The 14409-nt window shown below is 42.0% G+C and overlaps 1 protein-coding gene across 4 annotated transcripts in view; it reads left to right on the top strand.

The window, feature by feature from the left end:
* The first annotated feature begins 2467 nt into the window (after positions 1-2467).
* The window catches only part of LOC143292417 (cGMP-dependent protein kinase 1-like), a 103190-nt gene continuing 91248 nt past the window's right edge, over positions 2468-14409 (top strand). Inside the window, exons 1-2 of one of the 4 annotated variants that reach the window (XM_076602668.1) lie at positions 2468-2595; positions 2756-3206. The gene's annotated coding sequence lies outside the window, so the exon portion shown is untranslated. Of the gene's footprint in view, positions 2596-2693; positions 3207-14409 lie in introns of those variants that run through there. The other 3 variants (XM_076602667.1, XM_076602670.1, XM_076602671.1) reach the window with 3 other exon arrangements.

The raw sequence follows: 14409 nt of genomic DNA, 5'->3' as shown, positions 1-14409 counted from the left end.
ATCATCAAAATATTGCAAGCGGAAGACTCTTATACTGAAGAGGTGAATGTTGACAAAGAATACCACAATTCTGACGACGGAAGCTAAAGGTTGGGTCATTCAGACACCCACTGGACATTTGAAGGGTCTGTGTAGAGGAGAAGAGAGGACTGGCCGTACTGAGTGAGTTAATTATTATATTTATATAGCGTTGAATCTTGTGCAGAGACAAATCAAAGCGCTTTCGCACCAGTCATTCAAATGCATGCATAACTCTAAAACTGGAGGGGGAAAAACAAAACAAAAACGAGAGTGATGTCAAAAACAAAAACTAGAAATAGGCTCATTCGTTCAATCACGTAACATACACATTAACAATAAATATTTCACTCATAATACAAACAAACAAACAGTTTTTTTCCCCTATCAATAAACAAAATATCAATGAAAAGAATTGCATATAGAGGAAACAAAGGATTTAAGTTTTCACAGTATTCTTCTTTTGTTTTTTTTTCACAAAACAGTCAGTAGAATTTTCGCGTACAGACATTACCAATTACCAGGTTAGGCCAGAGTGTACTTAGGAGATAAAATGGAAGAAAACAAAAAGAAAAGAAAAACATGATGACAACATGAGCTAACACCTCTCTCAGTTTCTTTCTCTGGTTCGAGCGCGTTCGTGCGAGTGTGTGGTGATGGCGCGCGCGCGCGCGCGTGTGTGTGTGTGTGTGTGCGCGCGCGCGCGCGTGTATGTATGCATGTGTGTGTGGTGTGTGTGTGTGTGAGAGAGAGTGTGTGTGTATTTTTGGTGTATGTGTGCGGGTGTGTGTATTTCTTTCTCTAACTCGCTCTGTGTGTATGTATGTGTATGTGTGTGTGTGTCTGTCTGTGTGTACGTGTGAGTTTGTGTATGTGGTGCGTGTGTGTGTATGCGTGTATATGTACATATGTATATATATATATATATATATATATATATATATATATGTGTGTGTGTGTGTGTGTGTGTGTGTGTGTGTGTGTGTGTGTGTCTGCATGCACTCGTCCTTAGAATTGTTTCTTTTTCCAGGTGGCTTCCTGTCTATAAATATTGTCTAATGCACAGGTGAAGAATATGAATGTATGTATGTATATATGTGTGTATGTATGTGTATACGTACATGAAGTTTTGTGTTTGAGTGTGTTTCAGAGAGAGAGAGAGAGAGAGAGAGAGTGGGGTGGGGGGGTGGAGGGGGTGGCACACAAACACACACAATAAAGCAGCAAGCACAATGCGCACTCTCACTCACCTATCAACTCCAATCACACACACACACACACACACACACACACATACCATCACTCACATGCTCCCAGCGAAATCTTGTGCCTTTTTCCTCCAATCCTTAACATACACCTGTTCTCCAAACGAAATATTGTGTTTTTTTTACCTCCAATTAATTCCTTAACATCTTAACTCCTACCTGCATACCTAACAAATATTGTGTCACTTAGGGTATAAAAAGGGGTTTATCTGCCTGGGTTCTTTCAAAACAGGATACCAAAAAAAACAGAGGAAAAAATTATGAACCCACTTGGGAGAGGACAAGTTGAGTACTTCGACTCGTAGAGTCTTCAAAGCAACTGAAGATAGCAGCAGTCACAAGTGCAGTTTTCTGGCTGTTGAATTGTTGAATAAAAATTCACTAACCACTAATCAATTCTTTAAACCTTAACACAAACCTTTCCACCTAACAAAATAGGTATCTCGTGCCTTCAATCAATCATTTGACAACGTAAAACACCCACATGTATTTCTAAAGAAATCCTGTGTGACTTACCTCCAATCAATTCCTTACCCCCTTAACACCAACCTCTACAGTCTACCTGACGAAATCTTGTGTGTCACTTACCTCCAATCTATTCCCAAACACCTTAACGCCATCCTCGATCTACACCTACTGAATTACGTCTCTTACCGCCAATCAATTATTTAACACCTCAACACCACCTCTATAACCTACCTGACGAAATCTGTTGTCACTTGCCTCCAAATTATTCCCACCACCTTAACACCCACCTGTACACCTGCCGAAATATGTGTTTGTTACCGCCAACCAATTCTTTAACACCTTAACACAAACCTTCACAGCGAACGATATCTGTGTCTCTTACATCCAGTCAATTCTTTGACAATGTGAAACACCAACCTGTAAACCTAATGAAATCTTGGGTCACTTACTTCCAATCAATTCCTTGACACCTTAAAAAAACCAACATGTATACCCAGAGAAATCTTGTTACCTCCAATCAATCCCTTAACACCTCAACACCGCCCACTACACCAAACAACATCCCTGTCTGTTACCGCCAGTCGATTCCATAACACCTGTTCCCCCCACATACCTGCCTTAACACGCTTCAAGGGAGAAGACAACAGAGACAGACGAGACCGCCTGACCAGCGGCGATCGAAGTGATTTGTCCATGCATTGTCAGGCTGTAGAGCATGGATCGAAGCTTGCTTGGAACTTCCTTTCCTCAGTGGTTGACAAAACCAGGCCAAGTCGAAAAAGGCGGCGCAGCACAAATCGCAGTCCCCACGGAAATAGCGAGACAGAAACGCAAAGTCGCTACAGTTGCGTGGAACCAGCCTATTCACGTGCGTGTGTGCGTGAATGTGTGCGTGTGTGGAGTGGGTGGGTCCGTGTGTGTTCCTGTGTGTGTGTGTGTGTGCGTCGTGGCCGCGTTGTCACTTGCCTGTCACTCAACGGAGAGTTGTCGTCTGCTCTGCTCAGCTCAGCCCAGCGTTCAGTTGCGGAGAAAGTCTTCACATTCTGGCTTGCAAGCGACCCTCGGTTGAAAGCGTGCGTGCTCTCGTGCCATTTTGTGCCCTTGTCAGTGCAGTTTTTATTCAGCAATAACCAGTGTGTTTAATACTGTATTAGTCAGTGACTGTTCTTCATCGAATATATTGTCTGGAGCTTTCAGCCAATCACACGTAACTTCACGCGAAGGGAACAATACCAACGTTTCATTGCGTCGTTGGCAGCGAGAGTCCAACTGCAGAGAAACGGTTTGGTTTACTACAGTCGGAGTTTGTGTGAATTTTGTGTGTGCTTTTTTCACGTTGTTAGGAGGAATTGAGCTGTTATTCATTCAAAGATAATTGTGTCAAAAGCGAAGCGGGGCCAATATTTTGTTGCGACTACCTGGCTGATTTGAAAACGCTGTGCTTTGATTGGAAAGGTAAGATACATTTTTTTTTTTGCTGAAACATAATCTGCAATGGTTTTGACTTAGGAGCAGATACATGCACAGACACACACACACACACACACACACACACACACACACACACACACACACACACATACAGATAGACTAGCACACACACACACATTCAGTCACATCGCTCCTTCCACACAGTTTTCAGTTTCAGTTTCAGTAGCTCAAGGAGGCGTCACTGCGTTCGGACAATCACTCACATTCAGTCACATCGCTCCTTCCACACAACAAACACACATACACACACACACTCTCTCTCTCTCCTAACACACACGCACACACACACTCTCTCTCTCTCTCTCTCTCTCTCTCTCTCTCTCTCTATCACACACACACACTCACACTCGGTCACACCGCCCTTCCCCACAACACACACACACACTCACGGATACACACACACACACACATACACATATATACACACACACGCACGCACACACACAAACGCGCGCGTGCGCACACACACAAACACACACACACACAAACACGCGCGCACACACACATACACACAGACACACACGAGTCACACCGACCCTTCCCCACAACAAACACACACACACACACGACCACACACACACACACACGACCACACACACACGCACACACACACACGCACACACACACACGCACACACACACACATACACACACACACACACACACACACACACACGACCACACGCACACACACACACACACACACGACCACACACACACACGACCACACACACACACACACACACATACACACACACACACGTACACACACACACGACCACACACACACACACTCACACGCACACACACATACACACACACACACACACACACACACACACACACACACGACCACACACACACACACACACACACACACGACCACACACACACACACACACACACACGACCACACACGAGTTACACCGCCCCTTCCCCACAACACACACACACACACACACACACACACACACACGACCACACACACACACACACACACACACACAACCACACACACACACACACTTGCTGTTCTAGAGAGTATAACTGAGAGTGGGTAACTGTAAAAGAAAAAGACAAACTCGAATGTTTTATAGTGAAGAAAGATAAGCGAAGAACTTCTTTCACAAAAATGCACAGAAAAAAGGAAATAAAGAAGTCGAGCAGGAAGGGGGATGGGAGAGAGAGAGAGCACGGATAGTTACCGAAGACATGTTACTTTTATGTACAGTGATAGGTCTATTGAAGCGTTCGCACGCACTAACACACATTCACATGCTGTCCTCGCGAGCTAGTGAGAGAGAGAGAGAGAAGACAAGTCATGACAAGACAAAATTCTTTATCTCCGAGGATAATGGATAAGCACTGGGATGATAATTATTTTACACCCAACCATGCCCAAAAGAGTGTATGCTCTTCAGAATAAAGGCACAAGCACGGCGGTAAATAAAATGTATATGAAAGGAAACAAACACAAGAATTTAAGAATGATGTAGGTAGGTTGGAAATGGACGGGAGAAGAAGAGGGAGACAGAAAAGTGGTTGTGAACGAGAGAGAGAGAGAGAGAGAGAGAGAGATTATATCTATATATGTGTGTGTTTTCTTCTTCATGGCATGGTGAATGATGTGGAATATTCTGCAAACAGCGGTGTTACGCAACCGGTGTAGTTGCATCACTCAGAACAAAAGATGCTTTCTTACGCGTGCATTTCCATATTCCAATGAAAAAAAAAACACCCAAAAAACACCAACAACAACACAGCCATCATTTACAAACCGATGAATAACTGAAAGTGTTTGGCTGAGATCAGTTTTTCAAATGCATTTTCCCAGCATTTCATGGTACACGTGTTCCTATATCAGCCATGTGTGTATTCAATGAAAGATCGGTGGTATACCACTGATATTCCCCTTGCATAATGTAAACCAACTGTCGAGCTTTTGACGTTTTATGTAATAAAACACCTGCTTTTGTGAAATGGTCCTCCGTTTTGTGTCAAGTCTGTATTAACATCGTGCATCAAACACAGGAAATGCGGGGGGCCCAAAAACTTAAAAAAGCCAGTGAGAATAAATGTATGCTAAACAAACGACATTATAAAACCATCTGTTTCACTCTACCCTTCCTCTTCCTCCCCTTCAAGCATCTTAATCTATCATTCAACAAGTGTTTGTACACTCTCATAAGATGTGCAAAAACACCATTACGCGTGATTCTGCTTGAACTTGTCGATAGTCTCTGGTTTTCTATTGAATGTATTTATGAATGTCATTTCCTTCCATCTGATTCAGTGCTGTGCATGCGTGTGAATGACTGGTGTGCAAACGCTTGGATTTGTCAACGCACAAGATTCAGCGCTATATGAATGCTTATCATTATTATTGTTATTGTTATTATTAGTATTATACACATATATATTAATACTATTATTATTACATGCCAGTCTCTCCTCACTTTAAATAAATACGTACGAGACTAAACTGGTCATCTTATCCTGTTTTTTAACGCGGATGTAGTTATAATTTTACATGTCATACCAATTTGCCTGCTTTGCAAACTGCTGTAAACCGATATCGGAGCAGGGAAAAGCGCTGTTTGAACCATTGCTCTTTCCTTCGGTGTCTCTTTGTATGCCGTGCGGAGCCATGATCAGCCTATTGATTACTTTATTTTGCCAGTCAAGATCATCCGACATCACCATCCAGCCTCCCTTTCCCTCTCCCCTCTTCCTCCTCTCCAACCTCCCAACGCACTTCCTGTCATCCTGTCTCTCCCCTCCCCCTGCCCCTCCCCCCGCCTACACACACACAAACACACACACACGCGCGCGCACACACACACACACACACACACACACACACACACACACACCACACTCACTCACTCACACACTCACACACACACACACACACACACACACACACACACACACACATGTAAAGAATCTTTCGAGATGTCAGAAATATCGATGGGGAATTTCAGGTTAAAGTTTTTTCCCTTTCCCATACGAGCACGCAATCCGCATCATGGCATGACAGGAAGGTGGTTAGAACGAGACAGAGAGAGAAAGAGACAGACAGACAGACAGACGGACGGACGGACAGACAGACTCAGATGCGTGTTGTTTTCGAGTATGCGGGAGAAGAGGGCTGCGGCGGTCTTTTCCCTCAGTAAATCTTAAGATTCGTTATAAGACTAACGTCAGAGAATAAAAACAAAAATGTCGAAGAAAGGTTAGTTCACTTCCAGTGACTGCAATATGGAAAGGTAATGGGTTTGGTGTCGAACGCTCACAGCAGTGCTGATTTTACTTCCTGTATAGAATGTTCCCAAGTCTGTAGACTTAGGAAAAGCCTTAACACATTAACATTAGCTAAGATTGCTCATGCAAACCCGGCCCCAGGTGGGAGGTGGAAAAGCAAAGTAAGTTATAGCTACTGTCACACTGAAAGGTCGTTCACTTTCCGGCAAAAGGTCTCCAGACAGGAAAAAAAAAAGAAAGCAACCCATCCACGAAACCGCTGTTGTTTGTTTGACTCGGTCAAAATAACACGAAGACGTTTTCGCTGTGTGTGTGTGTGTGTGTGTGTGTGTGTGTGTGTGTGTGTGTGTCCCCCATATCGCTCGTTCGCCTGTGTGTGTGTGTGTGTGTGTGTGTGTGTGTGTGTTTGTGTGTGTGTGTGTGTGTGTGTGTGTGTGTGTTCTGATTATCTCTCTCTCTCTCTGTTTCTCTGTCCTTCTCAGCCCTTGTCAAGCTCTCTGTCTGTCTGTCTCTTTCTCTCCCCTTCCCTCCCCTTCCGTCCCTCATTCTACTTTTTCTGTTTACACTTTACCGGTAAAATATATATATATATATAACGAAAGAAGGATAAAAAGAGGATATGGCAACAAACAGAGGAATAATCCATCTTATTTCCATCATCAGAAATGAATGCCCCCTCCCTGCCCCCCGCGCCCCTCTCCTGTTTTCCTGCCCTCGTTACGAAGAAGTGGAGTGAGGCGGGGTATAAAAAACAACAACCCTCGTATGTGTGCGTGTGTTTGTGCGTGTGTTTGTGTGTGTGTGTGTGTGTGTGTGTGTGTGTGTGTGTGCGTGTGTTTGTGTGTGTGTCTCTTCGTCCCGCTCTCCCCCCTCCCTACCTCCCTTCTCTCTCTGTTTTCTCTCTGCTCGCTTTATGAAATCAGGAATGTGATCATAGAATGTCAGCAGTAAATAGATCAAAGAAAGAAGGGAAAGAATTAAAAAAGAAAAAAGAAGAAGATATGGCAACAAGCAGAGAAATGATCGTAAAATATATTCCCCTCACGCAAGCTGCATAATGGCCTACCACTGGAATCCCATTGGAAGGACTGTTTCAGGCACACTGCACCGTGAACAGCTTTGAGAACACGTTTGAAAAATCGATGTTTCAGCCCAAAATTTGCAATTCATTGGTTTACAAATGATCTTCGTTGTAATATATGAACGAACGCGTGTAAAAACAACAACAACAACAAGAACCCACTTCTGTTTTTGAGTGGCGCTCTTTACATTTGAAATGGATACTTCCTGTATGCACCACTGTTTGCCGGAAATTATTATTATTATTATTTCACCATGTCCCGGAGGGAAAAAACAACAACTGCCAGAGCAAGTTCAAAATGGGTCTTTGATTTTTGTGAGCTCTGTATACATTTATTTGTATTCAAGGAAGCTGTAGATCAATGAAGACAGATTGATAGGCCTGACAATGCCTGATGTCCGTATCCGTGAGTAATATGGTCGGTTTTGTTCAGCCTCGAGTCTCTGCCGTCCGTCAGTCTCTATCTCGGTCTGTCTCTGTCTGTCTGTCTGTGACGTTCCTCTGTTGGCTCACGCTTTCTCTCACTTTAAGAGAAATCGTTGGGGAGGAGGGAGGGTTGGGGAGGTGGGGGGGAAGCGTCCCCCCCGCCCCCCTCTTCCTCCCACGCTTTCTCTCAATTGGGGGGCGCAGTGGGGGGCGCGCATACGGTGTGTCACAAAGCATGGGAAGTGCCTCTTATCTTTATTTAAAACATTTTCTTTGTCATCGGGGTTGGTTTCTTGTCTTTTACCAATAGAATCTTTGAGAGAGATGAGAGGAAGAAAAAGAAGGAATAAAGAGCACGACCATGACGGTGATGTCAGCAGTGAAGACGGTGACGGTGATGCTATAGTATCGGTTTAAAAAAATGTGTGTGTGTGTGTGTGTGTGTGTGTGTGTGTGCGTACGTGTGTGTGTGTACGTGTGTGTGTGTGTGTGTGTGTGAGAGAGAACTCAGAAACTCAGAACTCAGAAATGTTTTATTGTAGAAGGCATTCTGACCCATTACAATGTTGAGCACACACCCCCCCCCCCCCTCCCACACCTCCACCGCCCCCCCCCCTCCATTTCATCCATTCTTGTAATGTGGGTGAGAGAGAGTGAGTGAGTGTGTGTGTGTGTATGTGTGTGTGCTACCTGTTGTCTGGTTAGCTGGTTGATATGATTTCCTTCATTGACACTGTTTTTAAAATAACATTTTCATGTTCTTAGTGTCTTCTTTGAAATGCGAGAGAATGCAAACACAAACATATGGACACATGAACAGGCCCAAAACGATGGAACAGTCTAAATAAATGTGACAGAAAAGGTAGCATCACAACAAACATGAAAACGTAATTTGGTCCCGCTCTCACGTTCTCCTCGCAAGAGTACAGCATTGTGAAACTTGTTTTGTTTTGTCATATATATGTAGGAAGTTAATTTATTTCAATGTTATTCCTAACATCCCTCTGGAAAGATTTGGGTCAAGTCTTGGTATAACTTTCTGTTTGAGTTATACACTTTGCTATGATTTTGTTGTTTGCTATTGATTCCGATGTTGAATTTGAGGTCGAAGCACTGCAGTTAACAGTCTCTTGTGAAACGCAACAAATAATTGTTAATTTCAGTGTCATCTCTGTCGACGGCATCATTAACGCCATTGTCATCATCATGATCGTCGTTGTCGTCGTAACCTTATTTCTCTCTCATTTTCTCTATTATTTGTCCTGGGAAAAGACAAGAAACCATTTCCGATGACAAAAGAAATGTTTTTGATAAAAGTGAGGGGGACTTTCCACGGCTTCTCACACATTGCCCTCGAGAGAAATTGAAGAAGGGGAACGTGGCGCCCCCGACGATTTCTCTCAAAGTGACCCCCCTCTCTCTCTCTCTTTGTTTTCTGTGTACTGTCCAAACCTTGGAGACGAACGACTGGAAAAAACGCGCAGTACCCCCTGCCACATGGACTTATTTTTAGCTGATGACAAAGTACCAAAGTGTTGCCTGTTTATCTTAGTTTATTTTGCTTCAAATATGTTTTTCTTTTCTGTTCCATTTTATCTGTTTTGTACTGTTTTTGTTCCGACTTTTATCTACTGTGTCACAAGAGCTAATAACGTTAAACATTTCAGTGTTCAGTGCTCTCTCTCTCTCTCTCTCTCTCTCTCTCTCCACTGTATTATGATAAACAAAAAATGCTATGCGTTCGTAATGTGATTATTTCTAATGATTCTAAGATCCGTCAAGAAACCAATATGTGAAAAGACTTTAAAAGAAAGGGAAAACACACGAAACAAGAAAACACACCTGTAATAGAGCTTTGCCCTCAAACACACACACACATAAATCACGGATACACAAACACACTCCCACCCCACACACACACATACACACACTGACACACATACTCGTATTCCTCTCCACTCCATCCCTTCACACACACACACACACACACACACACAGGTTCACATACACAGCGCGAGACAGCGCGCGCGCGCGCAAGACTCCCTTTTCGTTTCCCGCGGTGGCAAACTCATGCAGCATGCATGATTGTATAGTACACTGATTCACAAGGAGCAGGGGAAAAAAAGAAGGTTGGGAATGACATGTCGAGGGTGACAACATAGACATACACCTAACATCCATCACCCAGTCCACATCAGCATTCCTTTCCAGGACACAACAGTGAAATTGTTGACTCACTCGCCTGCCTTTCTTTCCCACCAATATCACTTCACAAAAGGAAAGCCGTTCGTGGGAGCAATGTTTCTGGACCTCAGTTTTATTCTTTCATTCATTCATTCATTCATCGATTCATTCATCCGTTCATGTAATTGATTGATTGTATGTATGTTTTAAAGTTTATTGTTTAATTATTAATTTCATTTATTTCTTGCTTTATGTATGATATTTAAAAAAAAATTATCAGACTTGTTTTTCATTTTTGTGGATTAGATTTATGCATGCGTGTGAACGGCTGGTATGTAAGCGCTTTGCTATGTCTGCACAAGATTCAGCGCTATGCAAATAGATATCAGCAGTAACAGTTGTAGCAGTAGTAGTATGAGTTAATTAATTCGTTTGCCTCGCTAGCGTTTGCTCCCAATATACACACTATGCTTCAGTGATATTCAGCTGGGTTTATTATTGTTTTTGATTATTTCTTGCGTAATTCTCGGATTCCTTTGATTACTCGGAAACTCATAATATTCACGAAATGTTTGTCTAATGCTTAGGGTTTATTTATTGATTTCATGTTGGTGGTTGTTTTTCTTGTGTTAATTCATCGGTTCATTTGATTTATTCCTCGCTTAAGTTTAGCCTACTTCCTAATCACAAACGGCTCCGTACTGCCCCGACTCCCAGTCCCTGTCGAGAGTACACCTATGTAAACAGAAAGAAGGATCAACTGAATTCAGATAGCGAACAAGACAGACATGTACATATATGTGGGTATGTGTGAACTGAGGCCTAGATATGATAAGACGGGATCAGACAAGAATATGCCAGGCAAGACAAGACGAGGTAAAAAAAAAAAACAAACAACAACAACAACAACAACAAAACATCATGTGCATGAGCAACAATCACGAACCGCATTTACCATTGCAGTTGGTTGCTGCATTTATCTTTCCGACCCGGCTCCTGAACTTTACAGAATACCGAGATATTACACAATATCTTAAAGATTATGTCACAGAATATAAACAAGCTCAAACACAACAGGACACAGAACAATGAATACAGTACGAGACAACGGATGACACAATTTTGTGCACGGTACAAGGTTGTGCAATACAATGCACTCGTGGCTATGTCACTCCAGACAAGAGTATAATATCTTTCAACACCCAGGCAGCATTCAAGCTCAGAAAGAACATTTGTTCACGTGCACAGACTAAAGCTTTGTATGGTGGGTTTGTTTACGTGCACGTTTCTTCAACACCAATAGCCAACCAACCGCTCTCGTCTGCACTGCTTGTCCGTCCTTATCACTTTTATGTGTCGCTGCTGTGTGTTTGCCTTTATATATACGCTAGTGCGCGTGTTTTTATGCAGCTGGTATAGAAAGTGTGTGTGTGTGTGTGTGTGTGTGTGTGTGTGTGTGTGTGTGTGTGTGTGTGTGTGTGTGTGCTCGATGAACGCCTGTTCATATCCAGAAATAAGCATCAATTACACAAATATTTTAATGGTCAAGACAGGTTTTTGTGCCCTGTGTAATAAAGAGAGACAGGGGGTGGAGAGAAAGAGACAGGACAGGACAGGAGTGTATGTGTGTGTGTGTGTGTGTGTGTGTGTGTACGTGTGTGTGTGTGTGTGTGTGTGTGCGTGTGTGTGTGTGAGTGTATGTGTGTGTCTGTCTGTCTGTCTTTTGAGCGTTGATCTACATTTTACGTTTGTATTGTGAGCTTCACGACCACATGGTAATCTCTCTTGAGAGGTGATAAAGTTTGCCTGGCTTGACTTTGGAGTGGGAGAGAGAGGTGGGTGTTGACAAGAAACGGAAGAGAAAGAATTCCGGCGTGCGTGTGAGAAAGCATTTCTCTCCCTGTCTCTCTATCTCTGTCTCTGTCTCTGTCTGTCTCTCTCTCTGTCTAACTCCCTCAAAACCCACACACCCCCTCTCTCTATGTCTAACTCTCTCACAACCCCCACCCTACCCCTCCCACACCCACATCTGCTCCATTTCCAGTCCTCTTCCCCTCTTCCCTCCCCCCCCTCCTCCCCTGTTTCAACAGACCCAGCTAACTAGATTCTCTTTCTCTGGACTTTGGTGCTCTGTGTCTGCTGGTCGTTTTTATGACCTTGTTCCTGATTACTTCCATTAAAAGTGGAGGTAAAAAAGCCAGCTTCTCCTCACCCTTTAAAGTCACGGATAGGGCAGACAAATGTATAATAGTCAAGGGGGGGGGGGGAGAGAGGCCTGGGAGCACAAGGAAGAAGGGGGTGAGGGAGAAAGAAAAAGCGATAGGACTTTTTAAAAATCTATTTGTTTGTTGTTGTTGTTGGTTTTTTTTTTCCAAGACAGGTGTTATTTCGTAGAAATGAACTGTGAAAATGACATTCTCTCTCTCTCTCTCTCTCTCTCTCTCCCTCTCTCCCTCTCTCTCTCTCTCATTCACTCTCTCCATGTCTCCCTCCCTCCCTCTTTTCATCCTCTTAATTTTTTTTATATTTATATACTTGTTTATTTATATCTAAGCAGGGGAGTCTGAAAAATCTCTGATCTGAAAATTCAGAGAGAGATGAGGGGCAAAAAAACGACTTAAAGAATCGTGCTTTAAATATAGATATAAATGTCAATATATATATATATATATATATATATATATATATATAGAGAGAGAGAGAGAGAGAGAGAGAGAGAGAGAGAGAGAGAGATAAATATACATTATATATATATATATATATATATATATATATATATGATATGCACACACACACACACACACACACACACACACACACACACACACACACCTATATATATATATATATATATATATATATATATATATGAGAGAGAGAGAGAGAGAGAGCAACCACCAAGACATTGAACATTCCTTACACAAACGCGATCCTCGTTTTCTCATTTTCACGCCCCAAGCTTCAGTCTTTATGGCTCCATTGGCATTTACCAAGGCTGCAAAGGCTCTGTGTCCTTTATCTCTGCATTCTGTTCTAGCTTTCTGTTGTGTGCTTTTTGTCCGTGGACAAATATCGAGGTATCACGTGAATCTTCAGAAAATGTAGGGAAAAATGGGTCCTGTCTTTAGTATCTTTCGTGATCATTATGTTTCCGTTGTTTTGTTGTTGTTGTTTTTTTGTTTTGTTTTTTTGTTTGTTTGTTTTTTTTGGTTAAAACGAAAGAAATGTTTCTTTCGCGTTTTGTTTATACGTTTTCTCTTGAGGTGCATCTGTGTTTTGTTTTCCTTTTTGACTCACTTGTGTAAACAAAGTGAGTCTATGTTTTAACCCGGTGTTCGGTTGTCTGTGTGTGTGTGTGTGTGTGTGTGTCTGTGTGTCTGTGGTAAACTTTAACATTGACATTTTCTCTGCAACTACTTTGTCAGTTGACACCAAATTTGGCATAAAAATAGGAAAAATCCAGTTCTTTCCAGTCATCTTATTTAAAACAATATTGCGCTTCTGGGATTGGCACAAAAAAAAAGAAAAGAATGAAGCCTAATTATATGGAAACTGCATTTACTGTTATATTTATATTTTTTGTATTCTCTAAACTTGGCACTTTGATCTGATATTCTGACCCAACAGCTAGAGCAGTCATTATTATCATTTTTTGTTCAAACAGGAACTTCTTTTGCTAAGCATGGAATTTTTATTTATTTTGCAAACGTTTTGGTGCAGATAGTAAAAAGGGGAAATTACTCTGTAATGCTAGTGGAGTTAATTTGCTTTAAACTGATCTTTCTCATCTTAAACATTACATTTTGAAACAAGAGAGGCAAGGCCTTCAAGACTCACTTGTGATGCACTTTTTTTTTTTTAAATCCAAGCTTTTTATGTGTTGAGTATAATTTCAAAATGTAATGTTTAAGATGAGAAAGATCAGTTTAAAGCAAACTAAGTTCCCCAGCAGAGTAATTTCCCTTGTTCTGCTATCTACACCAAAACGTTTGCAATAAATAAAACTTCCATGCTTAGCAAAAGAAGTTCCTGTTTGAACAAAAAATGATAATAATGACAGATCCTTTGTTGGGTCGAATATCAGATCAAAGTGCCAAGTTTAGAGAATACAAAAAAATATAAATATAACAGTAAATGCATTATACTCAATACATAAAAACTTGGATTTTTTTTTAAAGTGTATCACAAGTGAGTCTTGAAGGCCTTGCCTTTC

The sequence above is a fragment of the Babylonia areolata genome, chromosome 18 (assembly GCF_041734735.1).
Source record: "Babylonia areolata isolate BAREFJ2019XMU chromosome 18, ASM4173473v1, whole genome shotgun sequence".
In the NCBI taxonomy this organism is placed as follows: Eukaryota; Metazoa; Mollusca; class Gastropoda; order Neogastropoda; family Buccinidae; genus Babylonia; species Babylonia areolata.
The sequence above is the reverse complement of the archived record's forward strand: the minus strand, read 5'-3'. Positions and strand labels throughout refer to the sequence as shown.